Genomic DNA, 20,098 nt, shown 5'->3' on the forward strand with positions numbered 1-20,098 from the left:
TATCACAATAGATCAAAGTTGGATCCATCATCTGACCAAACAGTCCCACAGGTATCTTTCTCATCGAGATCGCCTCGCATGATGCTTAACTTGCAACCATGTATTCTGCTGAGATGAGAGCCATAAATATTTGCTTCCTACTATACCAGGAAATAGCTATAGACCCAACACTGAAAATTCCACACAATGTACTCTTTTGGTTTGATGGACTTCTCACCCAATGTGCATCTATGAAGCCACATAACTTCACCCCCTTTTCCCATCTGTACCATGGTACAAACTAGCTAATTCCTCTGAGGTATCGAAAACATGCTTAGCTTCCTTCCAAAATAATTTTATTGGCCTAACCATAGTTGAGCTCAGCTGGTTGATTGCATTGCACACACATGGTTGTCTGTGTTGGATGCAATCTTTAAGCATATCTTAGACACCTCTTTCCTTATTTCTGATCATTTTCTCTCTTTAAAACTATGAACTTTATGTCACAAATGCCACTTTCCCTGGTTGTAAGAGCAATCTCTTCTCCCACATATTATTTTTCCATTTTCAGTTAAATATCGAATGAAGTAATGTCTTTTTTGGATGACTAACTAGGGTAATTGTGTAAGAGGTCTTTTGGTTATTTTTCTTTCTATTGTTTTTGATATAGTTAGGACTAAGGGATGAACAATTATTGTTGTTAATTGTTGTTACACTCAGAAGATTTGTTTTTCCATTCAAAAGTTTTGTTGTTACACGTCAAAGTTATTGTTTCACCGTGAGGATGCTCTTACACCACAACTGCCAAGGATCGTGATTGCTGTCTTAAAAGGCAATTGTTGAGAATAATGAAATTATCTACAGGAAGTTAAAGGATTTGAGTGGTTATGATTGTAGAAGATGTTGTAACTTTGATAGGTATTTTATTTGGAAACTTTTTGTAAGGATTTCCATTTTACTCTTAATATTGATCATCATGAGAATTGTGAGATTCTCATGATTGGTCTGTTCCCTAATTTTTGGGGCTTGTAAGACTTTATGAAAAGAGGTACGGTCCCATAAAAAGGGGATGAAAACATGGGAACAATATCAACATTTTTTCTTGTAACTTTCAGTCATTTCTAATCCATAACACATTTGTTGATGTTTACACAGATCTTGTGTTGCGTTTTTAACTAGTTTTCGTTCTATCATTGCACCCTGCTAGGGTGGAAGGGCCCTACTATCTAGCAGGGATTGTAGAAGTAGTAGATTGATTTCTTTCCTTTCCTTTAGTGTGGATTTATTATTGTCATTGGATTTACTATTTTCAAATTTGTTATATGTTATTACACAGGATGGCTAGAACTACAATAGTTATTCATCTGATAAAATTTCATTAATAATGTGTGTCACACCTATTCTCTATGAAAAACACGAAGTGTGATGAGTGGGTTTCATTCCTGTAGTATGCTTTTTAAAATTTTTGCATGAGTGCTTTGTGTTCTGCAATTGTGTTCATGACATTTCTTTCATTTCTTTCCTTGGCTATTATGTATTAGCATATAAAATAAAAACACCTTTGAAATAAAAATACTTACCATGGTTGACAATTAAATGATTGCAGTTCAGTCAAATTAAAAAGTGATTAAAACATCTAAACATTTTGTCTCCATTCTCGGGAAAGTTTGTAGTGATACAGTCAGCCAAAGCTTTTCATTTGAGTTTTTTTGTGTTCCTAATTTGCAAATGCTGGGTGGTAAGATGAGAGGTAAGAACTTGTCCATCACTCTAATATACTTGAGTGGGCTTACCCTTGTAATAATTAGGACACTTAGGGTGTGTTAGTGAGTTTTTCTAATTTTTGTTTTCACACCGTGTCTCTAATTTTGTAGGTATTGGGTGGTAAGTCAAGAGGTAGGAACATGCCCATCACTCTAACATACTTGAGTGGGCTCACCCCTGTAATAATTAAGACACTTAGAGAGTTAAAATAATTATACATTGGGTCAATGCATAAGATGTATGCGTGGAAAAGAAGAAACCTGCAGAGATAACAATAAATGTACATGAAATAGGGGTCAACCTAAGAATAACAAAAATACTGATCAAGGGAGGACTACATACATTTAAGAATTGATCTCAAAATCAGAGAAGGAAAAATAAACATCACATTAAGATGTAAGGAAAACACGGCGACAAAGGTCTACTACATCTGTATTAAAATAAAAAACTTTGGTTCCTTTTTTCTAGGACCCCATCCTCCTCAAATTAGTCTACAATCTCCCAGTATTGTAATTTAGGTACAACAAGGAGAGACTAGTAATCAAGACTTTGGATTAGAAGGACAAGGGGAAACTAGTCAGAATTACGAGGAGTCAGAATGAGAACAACATTATTTCACTTTCCAGTACCCAGATTTAGGAAGCACAGTAAAACAACTAGCCCCTGAACACTCTGAGCAATCATCACAAGAATAATTATCTGTAGACAATCAATCCAAACAATCTCTAGAGGGACCTTCATAAGAAGAAGAATCAGGAAAACAATCAATGGGGTACAATAACAATGAGACATATGATGCTATTACCACCTTTGAATTTCCAATAGGTGACATAAGGGTAGAAGCTCCAATGAAAAATATCCATTTATGGTTCTTCCATCTTTTCAAGGATTAACTATAGAAGATCTTGACACTTTTTTTTTGAATTTGATGTTTTGTGTAGAAGTTATGATTACACTTCATATGATGATAAATTAAAACTATTTGTTGCAACCTTGAAAAGTTCAGGATTGAGATGGTTTATGGGACTTGTATCTACCACTATTCAAACATGGGGAGACATGAAAAATACATTCTTCGCAAAATACTAAGATTATCGTCGGACCAAAAACTTGAAGGAGGATTTATTCAGAATTAGTTAGAAAGAGGACGAGAGCCTCGAATATTATATGGAATGATTTCATTATAACTTACAAAGGTCTAAGAATAGTGATTTGGATCTTGAAATTTTGAAGAGAATATTTATTCAAGGGATAAGAGACGTCTGCCTTGATACTTTGAATCCATTAGGAAAAAGGGACATATCTCACGAACCATCTGAAGAAATTATAAAGATTTTCTTAAGGTGTTTGTGAGGATAATCATGAGGAAGAAGCATGACACAAGATGCTTTTGTCAGAATACAAAAATCAGCAAATGGAAGTGTATCTAGAGCCGAGATTGGAAATTTGTTTGAAAATATTAAGACTGATCTTCTCATTACTTTATCTTCCTAGTTGACAACAACACAAGTGAAGAAAGCACATGATGAAGTTGAAAAGGCTCTGGCCATGTTCTGCCCAAAGTGTAAAGAAAAACACTCCTTGAAAGACTGTAGAGTCAACAACATTATCTTGTGAAACATTTGTGACTTGGAGCATTCTATGGGACATTGCTCAGAGCTTCCAAGACTAAAAATGGTACTCAAGGAATTAGGTAAGGAAATTCAATCTTCTTACTTCATTGAATGAAGGAAACCTTGGTGATCGAGACCACCAAGTATGTTCCAATATTTTTCTTCTAATCCATGGAATAATGTGTATAACACTCCACATTTTCCATGGAAGTACCCTAATCCTCCTCCAAATCAGTTTCCCTCACCATGGATCCAATGGTATCCTTCTCCCTCTTATCGATATACTTAATCTCAACCATACCCTTGGCCTTAGAACTAGAAATGAAACCCTCCTGCATTACCAATGCAACAACAATTGCAATTTCCACCTCTTGCATCATCTACTACTAATACTCCTCCCATACAACCCCAATTACCTGTACAACCTAACCATAATCCAAATAATAAGGAAACACAGGCTTTATAAGCTCTTACTTCCTTCCAAACCTACTACATTACTCTCATTGAATGCAATTAAATCCATCTACAATCGGGAAAAGTAGTAAAAACCTCTCATGTTATTACAAAAGAAGAATGTGAATCAACTAAGGATGGTCCTGTGGATTCTAATGGAACTACTACAGCAGGTCAAGGTGATGCTACTACACCTGCAACAACTAACTCAAATAATGTTGATACATCTGTATCATCCAATCCAACTGTTATAATAAGTAAAGACCCCCCATATCGACAAATATTATCAGAAACTAGGATGATTTCACAACCTGAATCTACTTTCCTTAGAAAGTTTTAAAATCTACACATAAGGATTCCCTTGCTACAAGTTATAAAGGATGTCCCCATCTATGCGAAAATAGTAAGGAGCCCATGTGTTAGAAAACCTAGAAGAAAGCCTAAGCACCCTATCACTATGCATGTGATGGGGAAATTATCAGAGTTAATGACTAGTCAGTCTTCGTTGAATAAATATAACAAACTATGGAATCCCATAATTACTACTTATATTGATGAGATGCCAATCGCAAATACACTAAATGATTTAGGGGCAACAGTCAACGTAATGACTAAGGAAATATTTACCACCATATATTTGCATGGGTTAAGTCAAACACCTACAATACTAGAATTAGCAGACAGTCCCATGTTAAACCATATGGGGTGTTAGAAGATGTATTTATTACAGTGGATTCCTGGAGGTACCCAACATACTTTCTTATTTTTCAAACCAAATCAAATTTAGGGGGTCATCCCATGATTCTGGGAAGGCCCTAGTTGGCCACTGTAGATGCATTTATAGGTTGTAGGTCAGGCTTTATGACAATTTCATATGGCTAGGCCACAAAGAACCTCAACCTTTATACCGCTACAAAACCAAGTAAGGATTTGGGAAATCCCTTATGTGATGAATTCGAACCCGAATAAGAATACCCCCAGCCACTTCTTACCTTTGGAAAAGCCTAGTACTTTAAGGATAAGACAAAATATTTTATTATAAATGGTTTTATTAGTAATCCTCTTTATGTTACTTCTATTGAGGACTCAGGGGAGAAAGATGATGTGGAAGACTTGAGCCTTGAACATATGAAGACCACTCCAAACATCAATAGCACCCCAATCGAAATAGAACTATGTAAAAATCTGGATGTTTATCTAAACCTCACTTCTGAATAAAACAAATCGTTGTTACAGCTGTTACAATAGTATCAAGACACATTTCAGTGGTATTACACAAACATGAAAGGAATTCATCCTAGCTTGTCCACTCACCATATCTATTTAAAAGAGGATTTCAATCTAGTTAGGCAACCAAAATGATGTATGAACACAACACTTAAGGAGGTAGTAAGAGAAGAATTGCCAAAAATTCTAAATGCCAACTTCATCTATCCCATTTCTGATAGTCAGTGGGTATCCCCACTTGTCATCATTCCTAAAAGGAATGGAAAGTGGAGAGTTTGTGTAGACTATAGAGATCTTAACAAGGCCACCCAAAAAGACCATTTCCCTTTTCCATTCATAGATCAGGTCCTTAATACATTGTTTGGAAAGAAAATCTTTTGATTTCTAGATGGGTTTAGTGATTACAATCAGATACAGATTGCCCGAGAATATCAAGAGAAAACCACCTTTACCTGCCCTTGGGCAACCTTTGCATTCAATGTTCTTCCTTTTGGACTCTGTAATGCGCTAGCAACTTTCTAAAGGGAGATATTGGGGATATTATCAAATATGTTAAATCATTATTTAGAAGTATTCATTGATGACTTTATGCCTTATGGAGATGCCTTTGAAACAACATTAGTTAATCTTGAAAAAGTACTAGAATGATGCATACAAAATGATGTTTCTTTAAGTACCGAAAAATGTCACATGATGGTGAATGAAGGAATTGTGCTTGGACATTTTATCTCTACGGATGGAAATAAAGTGGACCCTTTTAAGATAGAGGTAATTTTGAAAATTCCAGTTCCAAAAACTCAAAAAGAGGTACATAGTTTTTGGGGACATGGAGGGTATTATAGAAGGTTTATAGAAAAAATTCAAGAATTATATCCCCCTTATTTTCTCTGCTTATCAAATATGTGGAATTTGGTTCGACAGGGAAATGCGAGCAAGCCTTTACAGAATTTTAAAAAATGTCTATCAGCAACCCCTGTTTTGTGAGGACCAAATTGTAGTGTGTGGTTTCATATACCCACAGATGCATCTGATACTGGCATGGAAACTGTATTGGGTTAGCTAGAGGACAAAAAACCATATGCCATCTACTACATAAGAAAGAATTTGACTCTAGCTAAACCGAGCTACACGGTGACAAAAAAATAATTTCTTGCAGTAGTGCATTTCATTAACAAATTTAGACACTACGTTACAAGATATCAAGTGTTTGTGCACACATACTAGTCTGTCATTCATTGTTTAATGAATAAACCATTCACTAACGGTAGGGTTATGGATTGGTTACTTTTGTTACAATAATTTGATATAACAATCCTAGATAAACTTGCAAAAGATAATGTAATGGCTCATGTTCTTTCTAAGCTCACTATTGGTAATGAATGCATGCTTGTTAAAGATCTTTTCCTAATGAATATCCTTTTGCTATTTCAACTCACTCACCGTAGTATGCAGACATAGCTAAATATATTGCTATAGGAATATTCCCACAACAACAATCATCAAAAGAAAAGAAAAGAGTTGTTCAACAAAGTGAAATATATTCTTAGATTGAAGGATATCTCTATCACACTGGGTCGAATAACCAGATTAGGCGTTGTGTGAGGGAGGATGATATCTTTGATATCCTTCAAGATTGTCATGAAGAAATTTATGGGGAAAAATTTGTAGATAAAAGGACAGGGTATAAGGTTCTTTCAACAAGGTACTATTGGCCCACTATATTTTACAACACAAAGAAATTTGTGAAGGGATGTGACAGTTGTCAGAGCATGGGTCAACCGGTCCAGTGAGATGAGATTCCACTTCACCCTTAGATAGTGTTAGAGACATTTGAGAAGTGGGCCTTGGACTTTGTAGGGTCAATTAATCCTTCATCTTAGCAAAAGTCCTACTTCCTGGTCTGCATGGATTATGTCACAAAGTGGGTTGAAGCAAAGGCACTAACCATAGCCACAAAAAATTTTGTTTTAGACTTTTTGTTTGAAGACATTTTTGTTCGCTTTGGGATACCTCTTGAAATAGTGGCAGCCGGAGGATCGTAATTCACATCTCATTTGATCCAGAAGATAGTTGAGAAATAAAAATTCTATCATAGGATTACTTCACCTCATCCACAGGCAAATGGCCAAGCGGAAAGCACCAATAAGGTCATTGAAGGAATTCTTACCAATATTGTGTCCAACCATTGGAGAAAATGGGATGATAAATTTCCAGAGGCACTGCAGGCATACATGACTACATGGAGGAATACTACGGCATTCTCATCTTAAGAATTAGTGTATGGTAAAAATCCTTTATTTCCCATAGAGTTCGAAATAAAGTCACTCAGAATAACGCTACAAGTGAACCTAGATTTCGCTGCAACTTAGAAACAATGGTTGAATCAGCTAAATGAGTTAGAAGAGAAAATAATCACTACTATCTAACAAACAGATATCATCCAACATCTGAGGGCTAAGTGGCATGATAAATTTATCAAAAAGAAGGTATTTCAAAAGGAGATTGGGCTCTACCATATGATTCACAATTCAGGGATTTCAAAAGGAACCTCTGCACTAAATGGCTAGGTCCTTGTGAAGTTGATATAGTCTTTGACAATGGGACTGTGAATTTAGTCACCATTTATAGTGCGAAGACATGATTACTTGTTAATGGGCATCATCTTCGGTTATATCATAAACTAGCTTCAAGGGCTTCATTTTTCAACATTGTCTCGGAACTTGACCTTTAAATTACGAGGGCGGGGAAAATTCTCATGCCTTGCCAAATTTTTAATCTTCAATAAATGTAATAGTTGAAAACCAACTTTTGTTGGCAACTGATACACCAAAATATATAAAAAGAGAAAAAGAGAAAAAAAATTAATAAAAAAACATAAAAAATATATAAATAAAAAATCTTCTTGTTAAAACCTCTTATAGGGGCACAGGAAGATAATGGTAACAGTTGAAAACCACTATGTGGCAGTTGTTACACTTTTTTTCCCTGTAACAACATAATTTATTTCATATATTTTATACTATGCAGCTACAACCTTAAGTTTTTTCTTCCTTCTTTTTTAAAAGTTTTTAAAGTACCCTCAAAAGTATTGTAAATAAGAGTTTTGTTGTAAAGAGTAGTATTAGCGATTACATTTTCTGTTACACCTATAGAAACTAACAATTATCAACAATAAATTGGGCACGACTGTCCGCTTCAATAAATGATATCACTAGTACGCTGTCGCTGGAATAAATGACATCACTAGTATGCTCCCGCTAGAATCAATCACATCACTAGTACTTTTCTACCATGTCACCCTCCAATATGTTGTTCAAAAGGTATATTGGTTTTTCTTTATTTAATTATTATGGCAATTAATATGATGTTCAATTTGATAGCCGAGGATGATCTTTGCATTAAAACTCGAGGAAGGGTGAATCATTTCGTGATCTGTAATTTAATGAGGCTTAAAGCGAAAGACCTTGTAATCCTTAGAAAATATTGAAATCATTATCACCTTTTTATGTCAATCATGCCATTGGTTTAACGAGACAATAACACATATCGTACGACCCCCTAATCTGTCAGCCTTGCCTTTACTGCCTTGATATCTATCGCAAATGAAGCACTACATCTTCACTTCACATAATTCTCAGAGATAAAGTAGACAGAGCACAGAGGGTATTTTCTAAAGCAGAGATGGGAGGAGAAACGGTAAGGCCCGAGTCATATTCCATAGAGGCATTGTATAATTTCCTGAAGGCATGTCAAATTTTTGAGGAAGTAGGGTGGTTCAAATTTTTCAAACAACTCAAAGGGTCAGAAGAAACTATTGCCCTAGAGTTTGCTAAGAATTTGATCTGGAATCAGATGGGGGTTAGAGGGTTGAATTTGGAAGTCACTAAGGAAGTAATTTCTAGAGTATCACCATTGCAACCTGAGGGAAAGAGATCATTTAACCGGAAAATCAATTACCCCTCCCTCAAAGTTGAATTTCTGCAAGGGGAGGAACAATTGGTTAAGAAGGCGAGGGGAATTGACCAAGTATTGCCTCTGCGGCCATGGGGATATGTTTCTTTATTCATCATTAAGCACATTACACATGAAGGATGGGCGATGATATTATTTAACTATCATTTTCCACTGCTAAATCATCTCCGACACAGGGAATGGATTAACTTGCCTTACATCCTTTTGGAGAATTTGAAACACATGTTTGTTGCTGTGAAGGTTTCTTCGCATCTGGAAAGTTGTGTCACCAATCAGGGCCTTATAAAATTAATCATAATGGAGGCCCTTGAGTGCTAAGGCTGAAGCTCGAAAGATTTAATGAGCAAAAATACAAGGACTTAACGCTGAAAACAAGTCGAAATGCTCACTAACGCTCTAAAAGAAGCTGGGGTAACTAAGGAGCAAAGGAAACCCTCTAGAAGAAAAATCAACAAAAGGTCGCTAGAAAATATAGTAGGTGGCATAACACCAAAAAGGAGGGTCAACGTTAGCACCCAACTAGAATGCCCGCCTCCATCCAAAAGGAAGTCAAGAAAGCATGAGGATGCAAGGAAGCAAAATAAAGAGGAACAGACCAAACAAAATGAGTTTCCTTCGCTAGGTAAGAACGAGACCCAAATCTTACTGCGTAAAATTAAAGAGCTAGAAACAAGAAATAAAGAATTAAGGAAACAAATAGAGGGTAATAAAGTGGAGATAAGGATCCCAAGTCTTGATTCTCTGGTGGAGGCTGTTGACAAGATGAGAACAAAAACTACACTAGGTTTTGTATGTACAACATGTGCTAAGAATTTAGCAACAACACGGTATAAATTTTGTGCTACAAGTACCATCTTGGAAGAAACCCAAACAATACCCATGGAGGCTGTTACGCAAGAACCAATAGCTGAAATGGAGCATCCCACGATGTTTGAATTGAAAAGTAAAACACAAGAACTTGTCAATGATGCTGTTGTTACACAAGAACCAGCAGTTGAGGTAGAGGTTACTCACAAAGAAGAGGTAGGAGTTGATCCACAAGAACCTCCTGATGAAGTTGTCATTACATAAGAACTCATAGCCGAAGAACAAAAAATTGAATCATGAGATGTTGTTACACCCCATACGGATGTTTCATGCGAGATAATACGAGATCCTGAGGTAGGGTGGTTTTTAGAGAAACTTTTGCTGATATCAGAGTTATCTAAATGGAAGCAGCCGACACTCTCTTTGCAAAATGAAGTGATTTATTTGGAGGAACATGAAAAATTCATATATGCTCTCAAAGAATAGTGGGCGAAGATGAGGTTGAGGGAAGAATGGACAAAGTGAGAAAGAAAGAAAACTGAAAAGGAGAAGGAAGAACATATGCAACAATTACAACAAAATGTTGAGGAATTAACAGATGACAAAGGTAAATTGTATAGACTCACCCTAAACCTTTTAGGGTGAAGAAGGCCTTCCCCATCTGATCCAATCTTTTTATGGGGTATATTTTATCTTTTTCAGTCAAAATATGTCTCTAAGAATAGAGCCTATTAGGGTAATTCTATTCGAACATTCTTAGATGTTTTTTGCACAAGTGATTTTGACGAGAAGAGCTTGTTGTTTGAGCTTTTTCTACATAACATGGTTTGTGAATATGATGTCATATACATGATTATACACATCTTCTCCTATATGGGGAACTTGCGGTTGCATGCCTTCATCTCCTTCATGAGAAATCAGGTGGAGTGGCATCTTGCCATGAAGTCATCTAATGGAAATGAGGAGAAGGTATCCTTGTGGATAAGAGCATAACCGGGCATGGACACTGAAATGAGGTGCAAGTTTAGAAGGTTTCTTGGTACTCCTAATATGGTGGAACAATTAGCTCTCTACAGAAGGACGATTGTTGGATTTTTCCTCAACATCTTTGCACAACTGAAAAGTTGAGCATTGACTAGATGCTTGAAATGTATAGAGGCTGGTAATGCAAGTCTAGAAGGAGTGATCCTTTTGGGTTTTCTAATTTTTTGGTTGTTGTTACACGAGTCCAGGAATATGAAAGAATTGTTAAATCAATAGGACCTTTCTAGATAGCACTTAAAATTAAGTATCCCTTGATCTGGCTTTTAGTCGAAGACTATCATCCCCATTAAAAATTGTGCAATTATGAAGATGAATCATGGCCGCATCAGTTGATGGCTACTCAGGGTTATAGATAAATTGACGATGCTATTGCTAGTGCTTATAATTTGACAGGGTTACATCAATGATACAACAATGATACCTGAATATTCTACATGAGGACATGCAGTGGATTCATATAGGGGGAGAGGTTGGGTGCAGTCTTTAAGCATATATTAGACACCTCTTTAACTATTTTTGATCATTTTCTCTCTTTAAACCTATGAACCTTATGTCACAAATACTAGTTTCCCTGGTTATAAGAGCAGTCTTTTCTCCAACATATTATTTTTCCATTTTTTCTTAAATATTTAATGAAGTAATTTCTTTTTGGGATGACTAACCAGGGTAATGATGGAAGAGGTCTTTTAGTTATTTTTCTTTCAGGTATTGCCCATATACTAAGGACTAAGTGATTAACAACTGCTTCTATTACTTGTTGTTACACTCCGAAGATTTTTTGTTACATTCTGAAGTTTTGTTGTTACACTGTGAGGATGTTGTTACACCGCAACTACCAAGAACCGTGATTGTTGCCTTAAAAGATAGTTATTGAGAATAATGAAATTATCTATGGGCGGTTAAATGATCTAAGTGATTATGATTGTAAAATATGGTGTAACTTTGATATGTCTTTATTTTGAAACTATTTGTAACAATTTCTGTTTTACTCTTAATATTGATCAACATGAGAAACATGAAATTCTTATGACTGATCTGTTCCCTAATTTTTGGTGCTTGTAAAACTTTAAAAATGGGGTTAGTCCCATAAAAAGGGGATGGCAACACAGGAGCAATATTGACATTTTGATCTTGTAACTTTCAATCATTTCTATGACATAACACATTTGGTGATGTTTACACAGATCTCGTGTTGAGTTTTTAACTAGTTTTCATTCTATCCTTGCACCCTTCTAGGGAGGAAGGGCCCTCCTCCTTAGAAGGGATGGCAATAGTAGTAGATTAATTTATTTTATTTCTTTTAGTGTGGATTTATTATTGTCGTTGTATAAATTGTAGCAAAAATACACTTCTGTTTTCATACTCATTATATCTTATTACAGAGGATTGGCTAGAACTACATTATTTAATCAACTGATACACTTTCATTAATGATGTGTGGGGCGCCTGTTCTATTAAAAAAACATGAAGTGTGATGAGTGGGATTCATTCCTCTAGTATGTTTTTTTTTTTAATTTTTGTATGAGTGATTTAAGTTATGCAATTGTGTTCAATGAAGTTTCTTTCATTTATTTCCCTAACCGTTATGTATCATCATAGACAGTGCAGAAACCTTTGAAATATAAATACTTACACTAGTTGAAAATTAAATGATTGTGGCTCATTGAAATTAAAAAGTGATTAAACTGTCTGAACAATGTGTTCACAAGATACATCAATCAACCCACTAGTTGTCGATAAATGTTAGGATCCACTTCTTCATGTGAAGTGGCATAATATTTCCTCTAGTTGATTGCTAGAGGTGTCTCCATGGGTTTACAACTCTCCAGGTAGAATCTTTGTAGTATCTGGTGCAGGGATATACCCACACCCATACCCATAGATTTCATAAGAGTGCCTAACACAACTGTCCTAGGAAATAGGCTCACAAAGGAGTCAAACTTCATATTTATATATGGTTAAGGCCCTTCACCAATAGTTCCTTTGAATCGGAACCCAATCACCCTGCCATTATCTCCTATCAGAACTCTATCCACTCTTATAACCTTCATATGAGACTTAACGAAGCCTTTTATTCATATGCCTCCATCGTTACACACACACACACACACACACACACTCACACATATATATAATTAGTCCTCTCAACCTTTGGCTAATACATATTTAACACATAAAACCATTCTATATGTGTAAATACCTTTACAAAGGAAACTTACGAAAATATACTCTTTTCTGCTTTACATATGGCTTCGGCACAGATTTTGAGGCTAAACCTCACCGCAATCGCTATCGACTATATTCCACGGCCATACATATATATATGCCTTCCATTTCCTGATATGTGATTTCCCTACAAAGCCGGGAAATACACTATCAGTGCTTTAAAACATATATATCATACTTCAAATCCATTGAACCCATGTCTATAAATGCGTCAGGTCCGCTACCCATCAGCCCTTTGTATTATCACAAGTCTTCTCCATATGCCGATTTCGATATCCCGATACCTCCGATTCGCTTTATCGCTATTGGCAATCAACCCTTGCTTAATTCACTGTTGCCAGTCCTTTTTCGGCTTCGATATGCGATTTGCGATTATATTTGGACCGTTGATCTAGATCTTGATCCAACGGTGCTCATTTCATCGACAGGCGCTCATCTCTATAACTCAATGACTCACTTCAAAGACTTTAAAAGGCTTTCCACAACTGCGATTTAATCTTAGCCGTTGATCTTAATGATCCAATGGCTGTTGAGCATCCATCCTTCACTTTTCCACTCGACCCTCTGTACTTAGTTGTTCTGCATTTTCTTCAGTTTCTTCTTTGTAGTTTTTCCTTTTCAAAGGTTCTACTTTCCACTCTTCTACTCCTCAATTCATTCTTGCTAGGGCTTAACTTCATTCCTTCTCTTCACAGCTCTGCTCTAATGCTCCAATTTCACTCGATGGCCCCTTTCGATTCTTCTGAATCGTGCTTCTCTTTCTCTGTTTTTTCTTTAGAACTCCACCTTCCATGGATCAGCTTCTCTGAGATTAACTTGAAAGAACATCCTTGCTATGCCATTCATCCAGAGCTTCCTCTGTCTCTTCACTTGGATTCGAAATTCATTGTGATTCCTCTGAATCAATCTGTCCCTCTGCATCCTTCAGAATTTTGCCTACAACCTGTTGCAGAACCTACGAATTCATAGTAAACTCATACATGGAATACTTTAATATTCTGACATAGTCAGGAAACAAATCTTCCTATATTAATATAAAAAGCAATGATTACATTTGAGACTCTTTGGTCTCACACACACACACACACACAAAGGCCTAATTTGCTATTAGTGGCCTCCTCCTATTGAATGCGCAGGTTCACTTATTTGTAAGAATGCATTGGATGGGATCATTGGAGGATCTGATCACCCCTCTAAAAAAATCCCTAAAGCCCTCTGCATGCATACATATGTGGTGGATAAGTCTCCTTGAGACTTTATCTATTCCATCTTTTCCTCTGTTTTAAAATAGAAAAGTCTTCTTATCAGCTTCCCATTTAATGACTAAAAGATCTCTCTTGTTCCTAGAATCATGGAACTGTTTAAGAGTTGGATTTGACTTCTACCACTCATGTTCTCATTTATTTATTTATTTTTTAGAGCGTTTACATATTCTCCCATTATCTAATTAAATCACACTTAAAGGCCCAAATATTGCCTTAACTTGATACTGATGAAAACTATTTCCTAAAATGAATGACCCGCTATGTCTACTATTTACAATGATTTTCCTTGGCTGAATGCTCTTGCATCAAACTCCCAAAGTAGAAAATATTCATGATCTCCTGATCATGTGTCTTTTGGTCTTGGTCTTCCTAGATCCCACACTTTGTTCTGTAACTGTCCAAATGCTTTATTCCTTTGCTACCGCTGCACTTCTGCTGTCTTTTGCTCCATTTTCTTCTTCTTGTCAATCAGGTTCAAGTTAAGAATGATCTTGCTTGCTGCTGGTATCACTTTTCTCCATTTGGACTGCTTCATCATCTGCTACCATATTTCTTCAATTTCTATGTCTAGCATATCTTTGGGCTGGTCCATCTGCTGCTTCTTAGTTCTGTCTTCTTCTCTTTGTTTTAGGTTACTGTTGCTATCTTCTATGTTGACTTTCCTTTTACTTGCTTCATTCTTTGGTTTACTTGCTCTTGCTTTACTTGCTGCCATTTTTGTTGCCTCCCTATCATCCTTACCCTCTTTCATGATTGAATCATGATTGTTCAGCATTTTCTCCAGCAATTTAACATCTTTGTTCCATGGATTGAATTCTTCCATGAAGTCTTTTTCTTTCATCTTTACATGACTGCTCACCCGTGCCAAATATCCTCCTGCAATTGCAACAAAACCTACACTCACAAAACACTTGTTAAAATTAAAAACATGAGGCCTTGGTGCCTCTTCTTCCTTTGGAAATATTCTAGTTTGTTTCTCTATTTCCTCTTCCTCTGTCAGCATATCAATATGCTGATTCGAATTCTCAGCATAATTCATGAGACTATCCATTAGTCTCTCTTCCACACCATTTTTTCTAATGATGCCTTCTTTCTCTTGTCCAATGTAGTGAACTCCTCCTCCTTTAACCTGCTATTGGTTATCTTTACTTTGAAATTGTTTGATTCCTACCGCCTCTTTACCATCTTCAAACAATCTCTACTCAATCTCTTTGATCACATACTCATACTCATTCATGCTGTTTAATGAACCTACAAAAAAATTATTGCATCTTCCTATCTCCATGCCTAGTTGAGACACATCTTCTTCTTCAGAAACTATAACTGCTGCTTCTGTTCTACCGTCAGGTTCTCTCATCAATTTCTCTAGCAGTTTAATCTCTTCTTTACACTTAGCAAGCACTTCATCACAATGCTCTCTTCTTCCAGATTCATCCTTTACATGCTATGTTCCAGTATTAAAACATTGTATTCCTTTGATCCTTGTAATCTCAAGGTATTTCTACTATAGCAAATCACTACTTCCCTCATTCAAGAGGTCTTCTCCATCATACTCTATTCTCCTAGAGTACTTCTCCAGACTTTCGATATCTTCAAAAGACTTTTCGTCCTCTTCAAAACACTCCTTTGTTAGTGTTCCTTTTCCCAAGGTTAAATCCTTTGCATAGGGTTCCTCCTTCTTAATATCCTTTAGTAGATGTCCTTCTTCCCTACTGTCTGTCTCAACAGTTTCCATGGCTATCTCTACTATGCCCATCATCATAGTGAATTGATGATCCTTTACTATGTTTTTAGCTAACATATCTCTTCCTCAAGTTTGCCTTCAGTCCCTTGCTGTTTATCTCCTCTTAAGATATCTTCAAATGGCTGTTTTTCTCTTGCAATATCTGCCATCATACACAAACTATCAATTTTAAAAATATAAGACCCTATGGTCTCACTTGATGGTTCAACCATCATATATCCTTGTTGTTCTAAATCATTCATATGATTCAAAAATTCTTCAATGGTCTCTTCTTCAATCTCCTCAAGCCCTTCACTTAGTTGCTTGACATCTTCCATCAGTTGTATATGAGATATATCTATCTCATCTTCTTTCAAGATAGAAATTAGATTATGTTGGTCTTTCTCCTTCTTCGTGACAATATCAACCAATTGTCCTTCACCTGCAAACATACACAAATTGTTAGATTTAAAACCATGTGACCTTTCAGCCTTACTTGAAGTTTCAATCTTCAAGTCTTCATCTTCACTATCTCCCAGAAATTCTCCTTGTTCTGGTTCACAAATGGATTCTTCCATTTCTAACTCAGCTTCCTTGAGTTTTCCCTTCAACAACTTCACTTTCTTTTGTTGCATCCTTCTCTGCATCTCATGCCATTCTACTAGCTTCTTCCTCAAGACCCAACCTAGTCTCTGGCTTTCTTCAAGAATTCTCCTTAATGCATTGAGTTGTTCATTTAATTCAGCAACCTCTTTGTCAATTTCCTCTTGACTCATCTTCGTGCCATTTTCCTTGGCATCCTTCTTCTCATATCTTTTGTTGTGGCTTCTCTCTGAACCTCTGCTATGGCTATCAGTACTCATCTTCTTCTCTTCTTTCTTCATGAGCTCTTTGGCAACAAGTCTCTGCAACAGCTAGTCCTCCTGGCTACAATATTACCTCACTAAGCTCTCCTCACTCAGTCCTTTGGTAAGCATGTGCCCTCTATCTAGAACCTCTTCTTGAGCAACATATTTGCTCCTTAAAGGCTTCTGCAATCTCTCACTTTCTCTTGAGAACATTTCAGCTATCCTCTTTGTCCAATCTCTTGTTGTATTCTTCAGGTTCACTGCCACTTCTCCTTTGGAGTATTCTCCTTACTCCGTCTTTAAGAACTCACCTGTTCTTCTCACAGCTTCTCTTGTTGTCACTTGTGCATTAGTATAAAAAACACACATTCCTAATTTAAAATAGAACACATTACCTCACTTCCAAGATCTCAACATGATCTTGTTTCACCATTCTAGTTGTCCTTTGAATGGATTGTCCTCTGTTTTGTCTCCAAGCCCTCTTTCCATCAGAGCTTGCGCTAAGTAATATTGATTTCTCTTTCCTTCAAGGAATCCTCTGTTCCTGCTTACTCCAAGCCTCTGCTAGAACTGCTACAATCTCCCACTATAGTCTTTTTCATTCAACACATTACCTTTTCCTGTGTGGAAATTCCTTTTTGTAGTAATCTTCCCCGCTTTATTTCTGCTCTGATAGTAATTCTGCTTTGATCTCAATTCTGCTCTAATACCACTAATGGTGCAGGGCTACACTCGCACCCATACCCACAGATTTCATAAGAGTTCTCAACACAATTGTCCTAGGTAATAGACTCACAAAGGACTCAAACTTCATATTTATAATGGTTAAGGCCCTTCACCACTAGTTCCTTTGAATCAAAACCCAATCACCTCGCCATTATCTCCTATTGGAACTCTATCCTCTCTTATAACCTTCATATGAGACTTAACGAAGCATTGTCTTCATATCCCTCCATCATTATATATATATATATATATATATATATATATATAATTAGTCCTCTCAATTTGGCTAATATATATTTATACATAATAACCATTATATATGCGTAAATACCTTTACAAAGAAAACTTACGGAAATATACTCTTTTCCGCTTTAGGTATGGCTTCGGTGCAGATTTCGAGGCTAAACGTCATCGCAATCACTATCGCCTATATTCCACAGCCTTACATATATATACTATATATATATATATATATATTTATATATATATATATATATATATATATATATATATATATATATATATATATATATATATATATATGCATTCCATTTCCCAGTATGCGATTTCCCTACAAACTCGGGAAATACACTAGCAATGCTTTATTCTTCACTATGCTATTTACAAAGGAAAACACCCCAAAACATATATATCGGACTTCAAATCCATTGAACCCGCGTCTATAAATGCGTTAGGTCAACTACCCATCGACCGTTTGTATTATTGCCAGTCTTCTCCATACGCCGCTTTCGATATCCTGATACCTTCGATTTGCTTTATTGCTATCGTCGATCGGCCCTTGCTTAATCCACTGTCGCTAGTCCTTTGCGGCTCCGATATGCGACTTGCGATTAGATTTGGACCATTGATCTGGATCTTGATCCGACGGTCCTCATTTCATCGGCAATCGCTCATCACTATAACTCAATGACTCGCTCTGAAGACTTTAAAATGCTTTCCACCTCTGCAATTTAATCTCAGCCATTGATCTTAATGATCCAACAACTACTGAGCATCCATCCTTCACTTTTCCACTCAACTCTCTCTACTTAGTTTTTCCACATTTTATTCAGTTTCTTCTTTGTAGTTCAACTTCTTCAAATGTTCTACTTTCCACTCTTCTACTGCTCAACTCATTCTTGCTAGGGCTTAACTTCACTCCTCTTTAGAGCTCCGCTCTGATGCTCCAATTAGACTCGATGGCCCCTTCCGATTCTTCTGAATTGTGCTTCTCTTTCTATGCTTGTTCTTCAGAACTCTACCTTCCACGGATTAGATTCTCTGAGCTTAAATCTTAAGCGCATCCTTGCTATGCCATTCCTCCAGAGCTTTCTTTGTCTCTTCACTTGGATTCAAAATCCATTGTGATTCCTGTTAATTAATCCGTCCCTCTCCATCCTTTAGAATTCTGCCTGCAACCTGTTGCAGAACTTACGAATTCACAGCAAACTCATACATGCAATACTTTAATATTCTGACACAGTTAGGAAATAACTTTGCCTATTTTAATATAAAAAGCAATGATTACATTCGAGACTCTTCAGTCTCATGCACACACACACAGACTTGATTTCCTATCAGTGGCCTCCTCCTATTGAATGCATAGGTTCACTTATTTATAAGAATGCATTGGATTGGATCATTGGAGGATCCTATCACCCCTCTAACAAAATCCCTAAAGCTCTCTGTACGCATACATATGTGGCAGATAAGTATCCTTGACACTTTATCCATTCCATCGTTTCCTCTGTTTTAAAATAGAAAAGTCTTCTTATCAGCTTCCCATTTAATGCCTAAAAGCTCTCTCTTGTTCCTAGAATCATGGAACTATTTAAGAGTTGGATTTGACTTCTACCACTCATGTTATAATTTATTTATTTTTGAGAGAATTTACATATTCTTCCACTATCTAATTAAATCACACTTAAAGGCCTAAATATTTCCTTAACTTGATACTTAGGAAAACTATTTCCTAAAATGAATGACCCCCTATGTCTACTATTTACAATGATTTTCCTTGGGCTGAATGCTCCAGCATCAATATCTCATTTGCATACTTGCCTTAAGACACAAACAGTTCCCCATTGCCTTTCCATACTTCCAGTCCAAGGAAGTAGTGCATGAGACCCATGTCCTTCATTTCAAATTCCCTTGCAATATCTGATCTATTTCACATCACCAGTTAGAATCAAATCATCAACAGATAAGACTATAATAAGAAATTTACCTTCTACCAATATATGATAGAGGTTTTCATCTGCTTCACTTTTTGTGAAGCCAAAACTAGTGAGATAGTTTTTGATCCTGGTGTACCAAGCATAGGGTGCTTATTTGAGATTGCATAACACTCACTCGAGTCTGCACACATGAGACTCCCGATAAAATGTCTTGGAGACTTCTCGTTTCTCAACATACACCTCCTCCTAAATAACCCCATTGAGAAATGTCTTT

Source organism: Pinus tabuliformis, chromosome J, assembly GCF_031772625.1.
Source record: "Pinus tabuliformis cultivar Carrire ecotype Pingquan chromosome J, CPIR1, whole genome shotgun sequence".
In the NCBI taxonomy this organism is placed as follows: domain Eukaryota; kingdom Viridiplantae; phylum Streptophyta; class Pinopsida; order Pinales; family Pinaceae; genus Pinus; species Pinus tabuliformis.